The sequence below is a fragment of the Gadus macrocephalus genome, chromosome 13 (genome assembly GCF_031168955.1).
Source record: "Gadus macrocephalus chromosome 13, ASM3116895v1".
Lineage (NCBI taxonomy): Eukaryota > Metazoa > Chordata > Actinopteri > Gadiformes > Gadidae > Gadus > Gadus macrocephalus.
Genome location: NC_082394.1, coordinates 21,852,391 through 21,870,085, shown reverse-complemented (window position 1 = coordinate 21,870,085; position 17,695 = coordinate 21,852,391). Strand labels below are relative to the sequence as shown.

At 42.0% G+C, this 17,695-nt stretch overlaps 1 long non-coding RNA gene across 1 annotated transcript; it reads left to right on the top strand.

Moving 5' to 3' along the window:
- Nucleotides 1-6,752: 6,752 nt before the first annotated feature.
- LOC132470488 (uncharacterized) lies at nucleotides 6,753-16,623 on the top strand. Its single transcript, XR_009528650.1, has 3 exons — nucleotides 6,753-6,864; nucleotides 6,991-7,088; nucleotides 16,575-16,623. It is a non-coding gene; the product is annotated as an uncharacterized LOC132470488 (long non-coding RNA).
- The last annotated feature ends 1,072 nt before the right edge of the window (nucleotides 16,624-17,695 follow it).

Sequence of the window (17,695 nt, the reverse complement as noted above, 5' to 3'; positions counted from 1 at the left end):
CGCCCATTCTGACGGCGATTTGAGTTCGCCGTAGATAGTATATAAACCAGGGGTCAGCAACCTTTTCAACATGCAGCCAGTTTGAAATTTTTCTCGATAATGAATGTGCCTTAAGCAACAATATGTTAAAAATTAGATGTGCCTTAAGCAACAATATATTAATTTTTTTTCCAGAAGACCTGGAATTGTACTATTTCCATATATTCCACAATCATGCATCAACATTTCAAATGTTTTTTTGGTTGTTATATTTGCAACATGGGCTTACAAATTATAATTGCATAAGTCCCATCTTAAAACACCATTTTCAGAAACTCAATCAAAAACATGTTTGCACTGTGAGAATGGTAAGAAACGAGAATATATGAGAATGTTGGAACCATCCACATCAATATGTTTAATGTACAGCTTTGCAAAACCATGTGAAAGGGATGTATACAGGCCACTTGCAACAGTATTTTAAATATTTTCTTCTCTACTACTCACAACATAGGTTTATTCATATCGATCGCATGCCCCTGAATCAAAATCGTCTTTTGATATCTGCAAATATCGTATTGTTGTCCAATGAATCGATATAATATCGTATTGTGATGAAACCAGAGATTTACACCCCCAAAAAACACCAAATGAATGTTGTATTTTCCTGCTGCATCCGACGAGCAGTTGTATTACAGCTTCAAGGGAAAACCTCGCTTGGTGGTGTGTAACCAGGAGCAAGTCTGTAATGCCTTAAAGGAGTGCCATGACAATCTTGGCAGTGGGGGTCATCCAGGGAGACGCCGAACAACAGAAAAAGTATTGGCGTCCTACCATTGGAAAACACTGAGGGAGGATGTAAAAAAATGGGTGAGTGTTATTAGTACTGAAGGAAATGTTAATTAATTTGATGGAACGGTTCCAGAATGATGGGTAAGACAACTTTAAATGTAACTTCCTACACAACATTAGTTATACATTAGTTAACCTTTTTTTTTCTGTCACTGTCACTCGAAAGCCACGGACAGAGGTTTGCATACTGGACAAATGAGGCCACAGCATTGCTCCAAGGATCACTACAGGATCCCGAAGACCAGAAAAAGCACGGCGATGCGGCGTTAGCGCACGAGTTTAGTTTTTACCTGAACTTTTGATTCTGTGACATTCAAGGAATGAATTGCAACAGACAACTAAAGCTGGAGGTTTTTATTTTAAGTACAAATAAACTCAAGACCTACCTGAACCAATATTTAACTTCTTTAGGAAAAATAAAATAAGTGGTAACAATATACTACTAGGTACAACAAGGCAACTAACTAAAATAATGAATGCAATGCACATATTGTCAGGGAGGGCAGCCGACTGAGGTCTAAGGACATGGAAGGCTCCTAGGATGTCCAGCTCCTGGAACCTCCTTTTCAGTTCTGTCTCCAGGCCAGTAATGTAGGGTTGGATGACCTACAATGAACAGATCAGCACATTTTCTCTACTAGGAACAGAAGGATCGAAATTACTTTCCCTACTCTTATTTTTTTAAAGTTAAAATCTACACTAATCTGTTTCCACCTCACCTGTTGTTTCAGCAACATTTTGTCTGCTGTCCTCCTGGCCTATATTAATCCAACCCAGTTGCCAAGAAAAAACGTTGACGGTGTACGTTTCCATGAACACTGGATACGTAGCATTTCAACGTAAAAAATAGCGTGTTATACCTACAGTATCCACGCGTGCCGCTGTGGAGGCGGGTTTCGGGGTTTGGGTTTCACGGCTTTCGCGAGAGTTGGTTTTTATTGAACGCTCGACAACGAGAGTTGATTTTTATTGAACGAGACTTCAACACGGAACAGCTGCACGAAACGATGGTCACGTCACTCTCGGTGACGGTGTCGACAACAATGAACACACGAACAATGTTAATAGAACAACACACAACCACATAACATCCCGAACCCATTAACCCCACTTAATCCTAACAACAAAACAAGTTAACAAAAGCCCCATTTGTCAACTGACAACCCCAATTCCCAGAATCCCCCGCGGCTCCGGAACACGGCGTAGCCTATATTAATCTTTATTATCTGAATGGGAAATGCAATATTTTAGGACAGATACACCATTAAACGCGTTTCTAATGACATTTCTTACGAGAAATGTAAATTTTCCTTACATAATCTTCAGTCAGTGAATGTGTATGATCTTTATTAATCTTTATTATCTGAATGGGAAATGCAATATTTTAGGACCGATTCACCGCTAAACGTGTTTCTAATAACATTTCTAGCGAGAAATATACTTTTTACTTGGATAATCTTCAGTCAGTGATTGTGTCTGATCTTTAGTTTTATAGTTTAGGATTTGATCGGCTCGCTCGCATGTTTCAAAGACGTCAGGTTGTTAGGGACGCTGCTTTCGCTAAACTAGCAGCTCACGTGCTTCCTGCGTTTGTGTTATTAAACTGTTACTTTATGTAACTTTTAATGATATCATCTTGTTAGAAACACGTATATCTGAGAGCCAACCCAGTCGCCAAAAGCATACGTTGACAGTGTACGTTTCGTGAACACTGGATTACGTCGCATTTCAACATAAAATAGCGTGTAATACACACACACACACACGCACGCACGCACGCACGCACGCACGCACGCACGCACGCACGCACGCACGCACGCACGCACGCACGCACGCACGCACGCACAGACACACACACACACGCACGCACAGACACACACAGACACAGACACACACACACACACACACACACACACACACACACACACACACACACACACACACACGCACATGGTGCATTTCGCTGCTAAAACAACAACAAAAAAATATTCCCTCAAATATTATTACTTTCAAAACGTTGGCCAAAATGGCCAATAATATCATTTTTTATTTGGGATGCTTCTAGGACATTTTGGGTGGATTTTGAACGGTAGGTGGGCAGCACGTTTTTTGCAGGACCTGGCAACCCTGCGCTGTTGCCCGAGATCTGGATCCACCCCCCCCCCCCCCCCCCCCCCCCCCCCCCCCTAAATAAATACTATGGCAGAATAAAGAATAAATTCATGCATTATCATTAAACTTGAACATTTGTTTTTACAGTAGATTGGTGGAGGGATGACGTATGTTGGCCAACCCGGAAGTTAGCGTCGCCCTGGGTTCCCTTGACAAAAAGCCAACGGGTTTTTCCATTGGATTTTGGATTATTGCAGAAAAATTAGCATCTTTGAAGCACCTCCTCAAAAACTGAAAATAAATAAATAAATAAAAATAACCATTTTCCAAAGAACGAAATGTAAACCAATGCATTCTGAATGGGAGTGTTTCTCCGATTTTTCCATGCTACAAAGAACGAAATGTAAACCCATGCAAATAAAGACTTCATGGTCATAATAATTGAAATATCATTAATCTCCTGAGTGTGTTGGGTGGTATTCTATTTTTTTCAACGGGGCTGCATCCAGTCACTTGACCGTCATGGTTGCTATGGTGGTTGCTATCGACCGCCCCCTCTAATCCTTACATGGCTCTAAAAACCACGCGGAAAAGGAGCTGCCGTAAATTGTGTTGTTTTTGTCGTAAACTGGGGTCCGACGGTTAAAAAATAGACAGATATTCCGAGGTATCCTTAAAAGGCAGCTTGGATGTTTTTATTTTCTGCAGTTTAGACTTCTTCTATAACCTATTTTTGAAAGCAAAACACCAAGTTCATTGATTTAACGAGGCAGGGTTATTTGAAACAATTTATTCAATAAATATTTGTGAGAGGTCATTCCTTCTCCTGAGTTTGCTTCCTATTTATGTCTAGTGTACACCCCTACTGTCCAAAAGCATCCCCCCCCCTCCCCATATGGATTTGGAGAGTTGTTGCCACGTCCCAGTGGTGGAAGTATCATATAATATGAAAGAGGGCATTCAATTATACTACAATGATCAATTAGGAGGCCGAAGCCCTAAAGGAAGTGATGCAATAGGTGACTGAGGCGAGAACATTTAAGTAAACTGTACCTTGGGGTCTCTTATATATCAAAGGAGGTTTCAAAGGACGCATACGCTTCAACCTGTGGCTCCAGCCCTACAGGAAATGACTCAGCAAGTGCTCCATCTCGTTGCACCTGCACCCAGCGGCTCGCTTGCAAGATTTTGGCCTGAAGTTCTTCCCAGACATACACCCTAGCCATCCAACCTGCATATCTGAGAATCAGGCCTCTCTTTAATAATGACAAAAAGTTATGAGAGAGGCTTTTTGTCAAGGGAACCCAGGGTTCCCTTGACAAAATGATATTATTGGCCATTTTGGCCAACGTTTTGAAAGTAATAATATTTGAGGGAATATTTTTTTGTTGTTGTTTTAGCAGCGAAATGCACCGTGTGCGTGTGTGTGTGTGTGTCTGTGTGTGTCTGTGCGTGCGTGTGTGTGCTTGTGTGTGTGCGTGCGTGCGTGCGTGTGTGTGTGTGTGTATGACACGCTATTTTATGTTGAAATGCGACGTAATCCAGTGTTCACGAAACGTACACTGTCAACGTATGCTTTTTGGCGACTGGGTTGGCTCTCAGATATACGTGTTTCTAACAAGATGATATCATTAAAAGTTACATAAAGTAACAGTTTAATAACACAAACGCAGGAAGCACGTGAGCTGCTAGTTTAGCGAAAGCAGCGTCCCTAACAACCTGACGTCGTTGAAACATGCGAGCGAGCCGATCAAATCCTAAACTATAAAACTAAAGATCAGACACAATCACTGACTGAAGATTATCCAAGTAAAAAGTATATTTCTCGCTAGAAATGTTATTAGAAACACGTTTAACGGTGAATCGGTCCTAAAATATTGCATTTCCCATTCAGATAATAAAGATTAATAAAGATCATACACATTCACTGACTGAAGATTATGTAAGGAAAATGTACATTTCTCGCTAGAAATATCATTAGAAACGCGTTTAATGGTGTATCTGTCCTAAAATATTGCATTTCCCATTCAGATAATAAAGATTAATATAGGCTACGCCGTGTTCCGGAGCCGCAGAGGATTCTGGGAATTGGGGTTGTCAGTTGACAAATGGGGCTTTTGTTAACTCGTCTTGTTGTTTAGGATTAAGTGGGGTTAATGGGTTCGGGATGTTATGTGGTTCAACTAACGTGTCCCCCCCCCCCCCCTACAATCGTGTGTCGTCCCCCACCCCCCCCCCCCCCCCCCAACAAACGTGTCTCCCCCCCCCCCTCCCCGGTCAACAACAGTCTACCCCCCCCACCCCCCCCCCCCCCCCCCTAAACAATCGTGTCCACTATTTGCCGCGAAAGCCGTGAAACCCAAACCCGAAACCGCCTCCACAGCGGCACGCATGGATACTGTAGGTATAACACGCTATTTTTTACGTTGAAATGCTACGTATCCAGTGTTCATGGAAACGTACACCGTCAACGTTTTTTCTTGGCGACTGGGTTGATTAATCAGTATCTCTCCTGAACAGCCCGGCCCCTGAGAAGCACTGGGTTGTTCAGCACTGTTTGATGCCTAGGAACATTCTAAAAAAATTTATTATATATTTAATAAACATTTACCAGCTTCAGCCATTTGACTGTTCAACTTAATTTCAGACTAAGCTAACTACCTCCTCAAGCTGCTCCGTCTCGTCTGGACGAGGCCTTTTTTGGTGCAGAAAAAACTTTTCAATACTCATCTGGATTAAAGCAACAAACATTCAGAGTCAGAATAAAATAATATTAAGAATAGAATGTGATAAATGTTTTCTATTCTTTTTGATATGGGCACCGTATAGGCCTATCTAAACTATAACCGAATTTCATCTTAATCGCAGTGTTCGTTGCGTTACCAACGACGTTGTCTATGATGACGGGATGTTCAATATCAATAACGTTGAGTTCATAAAGCTAATGCCTTTTCTGAGTTAACAAAAAAATTGGGCAGGTGTGTTAGACCACAGTATGTCATACTAACCTTTGGTAAACTGCAAATGTCGCAGACCGTCTTCTCTGTGCCAAATGTATTTTTCCATTGACCTCAAGCATTGCGCGTGGACAGGAGGAGCGGGCGAATCAGCCGTCAGTGAGTGTGCATGTAACTCCGCGTTTACATGCGGACACATCTGATTCGCATAGATGTGGAAGAACAGCTCAATCGGAATAGAAAAGTATCATATATATACGCCTCAATCGGTTCGGAATAGAATTCTATGCGGAATAGAATAGGTGGTGTAGTCCGCTATAAATACTTATTCCGATTAGTTTGGGGTTTAACTTGGAGCAGCTGCAGTAGTTCGCAATTGGTCCACTCCGTCTGTACTTTAATGCACACCGAACTTTACCGCTGTCAAGGAAATTGGATTTATTGCCTGATTCACGTCTTTGTTATTATCACTCCGTAGTAGTTACAGTAGTCCGGTAACTTATCAACCCCAGCGTGTCCGGTTGCTAAGCAACGGGTGACATCGGTGGGTTCATGTGTTAGCATCGTCACTCTCGCTCCGTGTGTGTGTGTGTGTGTGTGTGTGTACGAGAATGACAGGGAGAACGAGTGCTATGCGGAGATGAATGGACGGAACGATTTTTAGATTTCCAAATCGCGTTATTAAAAAAAAAAAAAAAAAAGACAGAATCAATTCGTGGCGCTCGATGTTGATTCTGTGGCGCCGCGCCACACAATGGTCTATGTATGGGAAACACTGCAATACTTAAGTACCGTGGTGTTTTGAATATCGCTATGGAAATGTGCTCTTTTGACTCACAATTTTGTTACACAGGTGTTGCTACATGGAGTAGGTTTTCTGCAACGTACAAAAAAGCTTTCTGCACCATGTACACCATTGACACCTGCCTTGGATGTGGACGACTATATAAAAACTGCACACCAGGTATACATCTTATACAGTACTTGATAGTGTTGGTATCTGTGTGACACAGTATCATAACTATGCATTGATCACATCTGTAGAGGTCACTTGTCAGTATGTTTTTTTTCCTTCCTTTTTGTTTTACAGGATATGTTGGGACAGGAAAAAGGGGAGCGCTAGAAGCAATCTATTCTGAAGCTGAAGATCCGGGATACTGCAATCACTTCTGCAGCCAATTGCAATAGGTAAACATAAGTTTAACACAAACACAAATCCTAGACTAAATTATGTCACTGTATGTCAAATGTATGTAGGCAGGGCCGACGGACTGCGGGGGAAAGTGAGGCAGTTGTGGGGGGGCCCAAGGCAGAGGGGGGGGCCCATGGCAAAAAAAAAAAAAAAAAAGTTATTAAATTATCCACCAGCCCATACAACCCTGTCTCGTCAAAATTACGTTCCCAGAGAACTATTCGGCATTCTCAATTACGTTTGTCATAAAACGTATTTTGTCCGCGATTACGTTTTATTGAACGTATTGCAAATACGTTCGTCCTCAGCCTATTTTTTGCCATTTATTAACCTCTAGGATTATGTTTGGTTGAAACGTATCCCAGATAGGTTAAATGTCAACGTATAGCACATTATTGTCATTAAGGCATATCTCCCTTTCAGGGAACGTTTCATTTAACGTATTTTGTCTGAAAAACGTATCTTGGCTGTGGATACGTGTTATTGAACATATCGCAAATACGTTCGTTGTCAACCTATTTTTTGCCATTCATTTACCTCTATGATTATGTTTGGTTGAAACGCATTCCAAATATGTTAAATGTCAACGTATAGCACATTATTGTCATTAAGGCATATTTCCCTTTCGGGAAACGTTTCATTTAACGTTATTTTGTCCCTGATTACGTCTTATTGAACATATTGCAAATAGGTTCGTTCTCAACATTTTTGTTGTTATTTATTTAAGCTACCTCTTGGATTACAGGCTACATTTAATTGAAACGTATCCTTAATAGGCTACGTTAAATTTCGATAACACATTATTGTCAGCATATAGGCATAGGTCTACCTCTCGGGGAAGCGTACGTTTGATTGTAATGTTAATAGTCCAACGTTATATCAACATGTCACAAGAGGAGAAATTAGCTGCTGACGGGGTAACTGTAGGAGCGGGGGTTGCTTTGTTGATTTCTTTATCTAGGGCTATAGCTGTGGTCAAAGCGGGAAGTGTGCGTTGTCTGGGCGGCTGCCTGAACTGAGCTGCAGGAAATTATGTTCACACGTTTCTTCATTCATTCATGAAGGCTATACCGGTGAACGGTGACGTCAGACTCACGCCCACCTACAAACCAATAATAATAATAATAATAATACATTTAATTTAGAGGCGCCTTTCAGGACACCCAAGGTCACCTTACAGAGCATATAGTCATCATTCAAAACTATGTAAAACAGACTAGGAATAAAAGGAAAACAGAGGTTAAACATGAAGAATAATAATAATTAATAACACTCAAAGACGCCTAAAGTGAAGTGGGGACCTCACTGTCCAGTATCAGCCTGTCCTCTCGGAAAATACGACCACGTTGGTTTGTTCCGCCACAGATTACGACCCATTGGAATTTATCCAAAACGAGCGAACGAGGCCCTCTACATGTGCGGGCAACCCTTTCTCATCAAAATTACGTTCCCAGAGAACTATTCGGCATTCTCAATTACGTTTGTCTAAAAAACGTATTTTGTCCGTGATTACGTTTTATTGAACATATTGTAATGACCTCGCAGGTGACATAACGATGTCGAGTCATTAGTAATTGAAGGAACTTTTAATGGACCAAAACCAGGTCACTGAAACCCGTAACCAACGGCAGAAATCCCACCCAAAACAAACCCCGGTTACCCCGGCAACCCCCAACACGGTCTCACTCACGTGCAGGCCCCCACCCTCGTGTTCTTCCAAGGCCCTCCCCCAGCTGACCTAATGATTCGCCCTCACACTGATTGACAAGAAGAACATTACAATACATGCACACACAGAACAACTGGCATAACGGACAACGAAATACAATGCAACACATAACACAAAAACAATTTAATTGTCCCAGGGTCGCTACAATATCGTAAATACGAATTCGTTCTCAGCCTATTTTTGCCATTTATTTACCGTGTTACTATGGCAGAATAAAGAATAAATTCATGCATTATCATTCAACTTGAACATGTGTTTTTACAGTATAGAGTGGTGGAGAGAGAGGGATGACGTATCGACAATAATGAACACACGAACAATGTTAATAGAACAACACGCAACCACATAACATCCCGAACCCATTAACCCCACTTAATCCTAACAACAAAACAAGTTAACAAAAGCCCCATTTGTCAACTGAGAACCCCAATTCCCAGAATCCCCCGCGGCTCCGGAACACGGCGTAGCTCATATTAATCTTTATTATCTGAATGGGAAATGCAATATTTTAGGACAGATACACCATTAAACGCGTTTCTAATGACATTTCTAGCGAGAAATGTACATTTTCCTTCCATAATCTTCAGTCAGTGAATGTGTATGATCTTTATTAATCTTTATTATCTGAATGGGAAATGCAATATTTTAGGACCGATTCACCGTTAAACGTGTTTCTAATAACATTTCTAGCGAGAAATATACTTTTTACTTGCATAATCTTCAGTCAGTGATTGTGTCTGATCTTTAGTTTTATAGTTATTAGGATTTGATCGGCTCGCTCGCATGTTTCAACGACGTCAGGTTGCTTTCGCTAAACTAGCAGCTCACGTGCTTCCTGCGTTTGTGTTATTAAACTGTTACTTTATGTAACTTTTAATGATATCATCTTGTTAGAAACACGTATATCTGCCCAGTCGCCAAAAGCATACCTACGTTGACAGTGTACGTTTCGTGAACACTGGATTACGTCGCATTTCAACATAAAATAGCGTGTTATACACACGCACGCACACGCACAGACACACACACACACACAAGCACACACACGCACGCACAGACACACAGACACAGACACACACACACACACACACACACACACACACACACACACACACACACACACACACACACACACACACACACACACGCACACGGTGCATTTCGCTGCTAAAACAACAACAAAAAAATATTCCCTCAAATAGTATTACTTTCAAAACGTTGGCCAAAATGGCCAATAATATCATTTTTTATTTGGGATGCTTCTAGGACATTTTGGGTGGATTTTGAACGGTATGTGGGGGGCACGTTTTTTGCAGGACCTGGCAACCCTGCGCTGTTGCCCGAGATCTGGATCCACCCCGGCGTGGTGCCGTCTCCTTTTGACCTTTTGACCCCAGACTTCTGGGGGAATAGCTGAATCAATTCATTAGTCAATCAGAAGCATGTAAATATCTTCACGGTGGCGTAAGAGGACGAACAAGGTGTCCTTCAACATCTACGCTTCCAGGCGATTGCAACGGTGCCACACATGAGCATATTCGAACATGTTTAATGGTAGTAATTAGCTGTCGAAATTGGAGGCCTTAATCAATACTGAGCAGCTATTGATTTGCTTCCCGATAAAGATTAGTCACAAATGACATGTTATTTAGCATCTACACGTTGAGCTGAGTCCAATGACACCAAGAACGACACTCTAGCTAATGGTAACATGTATTTTACATGGTACACCTAGGTCTAGGACATGATCTCGGTGTAGCAAGAGGCCGAGCTTGATCTCATTGGACTCAGCTTAACGTGTAGATGCTAATTAACATGTAATTTGTCAAAAATCTCCATCGGGAAGCAAATCTATAGCTGGTCATTATTGATAAAGGCCTCCAAAATCGACAGCTAATTACTACCCCGAAACATATTCAAATATGATCATGTGTGGCACTGTTGCAATCGTCTCGAAACGTAGATGTCAAAGGACACCTTGTTTGCTCTGTTGCACCACCGGGAAGATATTTTCATACTTCTAATGGATTGATTCATATTTGAAGGTTCTCGGAGTGAGACTTTAAGTGGCTGCAGCAGAAGTGTTGAGACGAAAGATGATATCAAGAGATTTATAGAATATTCCCATTCACATTATGATTCTTCGTCGTAACATCCGACCAAACATCCTTTACATTCACAGAGCGAAGATTATGAAAGTCCAGGCTCAGCAAGTGCTCCATCTCGTTGCACCTGCACCCAGCGGCTCGCTTGCAAGATTTTGTTCTTCCCAGACCTACACAAGTTCTTCCCAGACCTACACCCATAGCCATCCAACATGCATATCTGAGAATCAGGCCTCTCTTTAATAATGACAAAAAGTTATGAGAGAAACACACATTAACTTTTTGTTATCTCATAAGCGGCGTGGTGCCGGCTCCTTTTGACCTTTTGACCCCCGACTTCAAAAACGTGGCCACAGGCCAGCTGTGTCTACACACCTTTAGCCACAAATGTACACCTCCATCCCACAAAAAATGGGGACTAGAAACTAACCTCTGTCTTACGTACATTTACTGTACTGTTGGAGGTCACGCCCCTTTGCCGACCTTTTCGAGATAGCTAGGGATGCTAAAATGTTTACACACATTTCCCGGGGCCCCGTGTACGACATATCCGAGATTTGGAGTTCTAGCCCTTAGAGAAAAAAAGTTTTCCCAAATGGAGTGTCATTTGGACAAAGCCCCTCAGAAGTGTAGCCTGCAAGACCTAATGGTTCAGAATGTGGTGGAAAAACAGTTTTTGAGATAGGAAGGTCCTACCGCCCTGAAATTTTAATACCTTATTCTAGGGCCTAACTGGGACCTCCGCACCGAAACTTGGCCCGGTCGGACCCCGAGGGCCTGCCCTCGGGGTCTGACCGGGCCAACTTTCGGGCAGGAAGGGCCCCCCCTTCCTGCCCTCGGGGTCCGACCGGGCCAAGTTTCGGAGCCGAGGTCCAAGTTAGGCCCTAGAATAAGGCATTAAAATTTCAGGGCGGTAGGACCTTCCTATCTCAAAAACTGTTTTTCCACCACATTCTGAACCATTAGGTCTTGCAGGCTACACTTCTGAGGGGCTTTGTCCAAATTACACTCCATTTGGGAAAACTTTTTTTCTCTAAGGGCTAGAACTCCAAATCTCGGATATGTCGTTCACGGGGCCCCGGGAAATGTGTGTAAACATTTTAGCATCCCTAGCTATCTCGAAAAGGCTGGAAAAGGGGCGTGACCTCCAACAGTACAGTCAATGTACATAAGACAGAGGTTAGTTTCTAGGCCCCATTTTTTGCGGGATGGAGGTGTACATTTGTGGCTTAATGTGTGTAGACAGCGCTGACCTGTGGCCACCTCTTTGAAGTCTGGGGTCAAAAGGTCAAAAGGAGCCGGCACCACGCCGCTTATGAGATAACAAAAAGTGAATCTGTATTTCTCTCATTACATTTTGTCATTATTGAAGAGAGGCCTGATTCTCAGATATGCATATTGGACTGTTAGGGTATAGGTCTGGGAAGAACTTCAGCCCAAAATCTTGCAAGCGAGCCGCTGGGTGCAGGTGCAACGAGATGGAGCACTTGCTGAGCCTGGACTTTCATAATCTTCGCTCTGTGAATGTAAAGGATGTTTGGTCGGATGTTACGACGAAGAATCATAATGTGAATGGGAATATTCTATAAATCTCTTGATATCATCTTTCGTCTCAACACTTCTGCTGCAGCCACTTAAAGTCTCACTCCGAGAACCTTCAAATATGAATCAATCCATTAGAAGTATGAAAATATCTTCCCGGTGGTGCAACAGAGCAAACAAGGTGTCCTTTGACATCTACGTTTCGAGACGATTGCAACAGTGCCACACATGATCATATTTGAATATGTTTCGGGGTAGTAATTAGCTGTCGATTTTGGAGGCCTTTATCAATAATGACCAGCTATAGATTTGCTTCCCGATGGAGATTTTTGACAAATTACATGTTAATTAGCATCTACACGTTAAGCTGAGTCCAATGAGATCAAGCTCGGCCTCTTGCTACACCGAGATCATGTCCTAGACCTAGGTGTACCATGTAAAATACATGTTACCATTAGCTAGAGTGTCGTTCTTGGTGTCATTGGACTCAGCTCAACGTGTAGATGCTAAATAACATGTCATTTGTGACTAATCTTTATCGGGAAGCAAATCAATAGCTGCTCAGTATTGATTAAGGCCTCCAATTTCGCCTCCAATTTCGACTTGTTCGTCCTCTTACGCCACCGTGAAGATATTTACATGCTTCTGATTGACTAATGAATTGATTCAGCTATTCCCCCAGAAGTCTGGGGTCAAAAGGTCAAAAGGAGACGGCACCACGCCGGGGTGGATCCAGATCTCGGGCAACAGCGCAGGGTTGCCAGGTCCTGCAAAAAACGTGCCCCCCCACATACCGTTCAAAATCCACCCAAAATGTCCTAGAAGCATCCCAAATAAAAAATGATATTATTGGCCATTTTGGCCAACGTTTTGAAAGTAATACTATTTGAGGGAATATTTTTTTGTTGTTGTTTTAGCAGCGAAATGCACCGTGTGCGTGTGTGCGTGTGTGTGTGTGTGTGTGTGTGTCTGTGTCTGTGTGTCTGTGCGTGCGTGTGTGTGCTTGTGTGTGCTTGTGTGTGTGTGTGTCTGTGCGTGTGCGTGCGTGTGTATAACACGCTATTTTATGTTGAAATGCGACGTAATCCAGTGTTCACGAAACGTACACTGTCAACGTAGGTATGCTTTTGGCGACTGGGCAGATATACGTGTTTCTAACAAGATGATATCATTAAAAGTTACATAAAGTAACAGTTTAATAACACAAACGCAGGAAGCACGTGAGCTGCTAGTTTAGCGAAAGCAACCTGACGTCGTTGAAACATGCGAGCGAGCCGATCAAATCCTAATAACTATAAAACTAAAGATCAGACACAATCACTGACTGAAGATTATGCAAGTAAAAAGTATATTTCTCGCTAGAAATGTTATTAGAAACACGTTTAACGGTGAATCGGTCCTAAAATATTGCATTTCCCATTCAGATAATAAAGATTAATAAAGATCATACACATTCACTGACTGAAGATTATGGAAGGAAAATGTACATTTCTCGCTAGAAATGTCATTAGAAACGCGTTTAATGGTGTATCTGTCCTAAAATATTGCATTTCCCATTCAGATAATAAAGATTAATATGAGCTACGCCGTGTTCCGGAGCCGCGGGGGATTCTGGGAATTGGGGTTCTCAGTTGACAAATGGGGCTTTTGTTAACTTGTTTTGATGTTAGGATTAAGTGGGGTTAATGGGTTCGGGATGTTATGTGGTTGCGTGTTGTTCTATTAACATTGTTCGTGTGTTCATTATTGTCGATACGTCATCCCTCTCCACCACTCTATACTGTAAAAACACATGTTCAAGTTGAATGATAATGCATGAATTTATTCTTTATTCTGCTATAGTAACACGGTAAATAAATGGCAAAAATAGGCTGAGAACGAATTCGTATTTACGATATTGTAGCGACCCTGGGACAATTAAATTGTTTTTGTGTTATGTGTTGCATTGTATTTCGTTGTCCGTTATGCCAGTTGTTCTGTGTGTGCATGTATTGTAATGTTCTTCTTGTCAATCAGTGTGAGGGCGAATCATTAGGTCAGCTGGGGGAGGGCCTTGGAAGAACACGAGGGTGGGGGCCTGCACGTATGTGAGACCGTGTTGGGGGTTGCCGGGGTAACCGGGGTTTGTTTTGGGTGGGATTTCTGCCGTTGGTTACGGGTTTCAGTGACCTGGTTTTGGTCCATTAAAAGTTCCTTCAATTACTAATGACTCGACATCGTTATGTCACCTGCGAGGTCATTACAATATGTTCAATAAAACGTAATCACGGACAAAATACGTTTTTTAGACAAACGTAATTGAGAATGCCGAATAGTTCTCTGGGAACGTAATTTTGATGAGAAAGGGTTGCCCGCACATGTAGAGGGCCTCGTTCGCTCGTTTTGGATAAATTCCAATGGGTCGTAATCTGTGGCGGAACAAACCAACGTGGTCGTATTTTCCGAGAGGACAGGCTGATACTGGACATTGATTGGTTTGTAGGTGGGCGTGAGTCTGACGTCACCGTTCACCGGTATAGCCTTCATGAATGAATGAAGAAACGTGTGAACATAATTTCCTGCAGCTCAGTTCAGGCAGCCGCCCAGACAACGCACACTTCCCGCTTTGACCACAGCTATAGCCCTAGATAAAGAAATCAACAAAGCAACCCCCGCTCCTACAGTTACCCCGTCAGCAGCTAATTTCTCCTCTTGTGACATGTTGATATAACGTTGGACTATTAACATTACAATCAAACGTACGCTTCCCCGAGAGGTAGACCTATGCCTATATGCTGACAATAATGTGTTATCGAAATTTAACGTAGCCTATTAAGGATACGTTTCAATTAAATGTAGCCTGTAATCCAAGAGGTAGCTTAAATAAATAACAACAAAAATGTTGAGAACGAACCTATTTGCAATATGTTCAATAAGACGTAATCAGGGACAAAATAACGTTAAATTAAACGTTTCCCGAAAGGGAAATATGCCTTAATGACAATAATGTGCTATACGTTGACATTTAACATATTTGGAATGCGTTTCAACCAAACATAATCCTAGAGGTAAATGAATGGCAAAAAATAGGTTGACAACGAACGTATTTGCGATATGTTCAATAACACGTATCCACAGCCAAGATACGTTTTTCAGACAAAATACGTTAAATGAAACGTTCCCTGAAAGGGAGATATGCCTTAATGACAATAATGTGCTATACGTTGACATTTAACCTATCTGGGATACTAATCCTAGAGGTTAATAAATGGCAAAACAATAGGCTGACAACGAACGTATTTGCGATATGTTCAATAAAACGTATTCACGGCCAAGATACATTTTTCAGACAAAATACGTTAAATGAAACGTTCCCTGAAAGGAAGATATGCCTTAATGACAATAATGTGCTATACGTTGACATTTAACCTATCTGGGATACGTTTCAACCAAACATAATCCTAGAGGTTAATGAATGGCAAAAAATAGGCTGAGGACGAACGTATTTGCAATACGTTCAATAAAACGTAATCGCGGACAAAATACGTTTTATGACAAACGTAATTGAGAATGCCGAATAGTTCTATGGGAACGTAATTTTGACGAGACAGGGTTGGCCCATAGTGTGCGGAGTCGTACACGGGCCACGTAGCCCCCCCCCCCCCCCCCCCCCCCCCCCCCCGTGAACAATTCAGCGCAAGGGGCTGGTATGGGGAATTCGGGGGGGGGGGGGGGGGGGGCCCATCAGTACCCCTTGTAGGGGCCCAGGATTTGGTGCAACGGCCCTGTATGTAGGTCTACAAAAAGACCCTTGAAACTAATTGAAAGATGTAACTTATTTAAGGACCCTTAAGATACAGTGCCGTCAAAAGTATTCAAACCTTACAATAAAAAAAACTAAATTTCCCTCAGTGATCTCCACTCTGTGCCCTGTAATGACAATAATTTCATTCATTTGTTTTATTTTACTGTTTTTTTTTAATTGAACACTGAATTTTATCTTTAGCGTTTTTGCAAATCTTTAAAACCTATGCCATTTTCAATTGTGAATGAAGCAACTACCATGGACATGTCAGTTACAAACTTAACTTCTTGACACTATATCTGCACATCTTTGCTTGTTGCAGATGTCCCTCTTGCCTGTCCTCCAGCCCCTGCACGTCGAGAGGAACAGACACCCTTTCTGTTATATATATATATATATATATATATATATATATATATATATATATATGTGTATATATATATATATATATATGTTATATATATATATGTCATATATATGTCATATATATCTTTATTATACATTATGTATTATATTATATCTATAAATAGTCTAACAGTCTAAGGAAATGAGACAAATACACACGAAATGGTGAAAATTTGCGAAATGGTGTCTGTCTATCTATCTTGAAAGCAGAATGCAATTTAGTTTGTCCCAGTTGGGTTGCTGTAGATAGCGTATTTTGTGACGTAATCAGCAGACGACGGACCCCGAGCCGATCTGGAAGCCGAGCCGATGTGGGCCGTGACTGTTTCATGGACATAATAAAGGATGGACCACAGACTGGAAAATGGCCGCCCATTCATTCCTATACAAACTGCTCAGTGGCGCAGGGTAACATACAGGCCCCCAGGATAGGCGCATACTTCCGCAATCCACCAGTGCTCAGAGGCCAAGCCTGGTATTGCAGCTGTTTAAGCTGGCTGTGGACGGGGGTCCGTCATTTCATGTGGCCCAGAAGTAGATATCGCCGTCCACTCCAATACAAGTGGGGAACAGGATTGTGTCTCCGCAAAAAATGTCTGGATATCAATCAAAGGCTCATAATTATATTTCTACCCTGTTCTAAAAAAATTTAAGTTTTTTCTTTTCAAAACGCCTCCTCAAGTGTTTTATTAGCAGTTTATGTTGGGTGGGCAGCTGAAAGGAGTCGTACTGAAACAAACGGCTCCTTGCTATGGACCTATTTTGAAGTGCACGGCTCCATTAACTTCATGGACATAATAAAGGATGGACCACAGACTGGAAAATGGCCGCCCATTCATTCCTATACAAACTGCTCAGTGGCGCAGGGTAACATACAGGAGTGATTTGCTTCCGCGTTATGGGGCCAAGACACGTGACCTAGTCTGTGACGTACCGGATGCAGAGATCTTCTTCTTCTAGTTTAGTGGAGGATCATAGTTTTTCCCCATATACCGCCACCTACTGGACTACTACACAGGAGTTTGTGACAAGGACGTT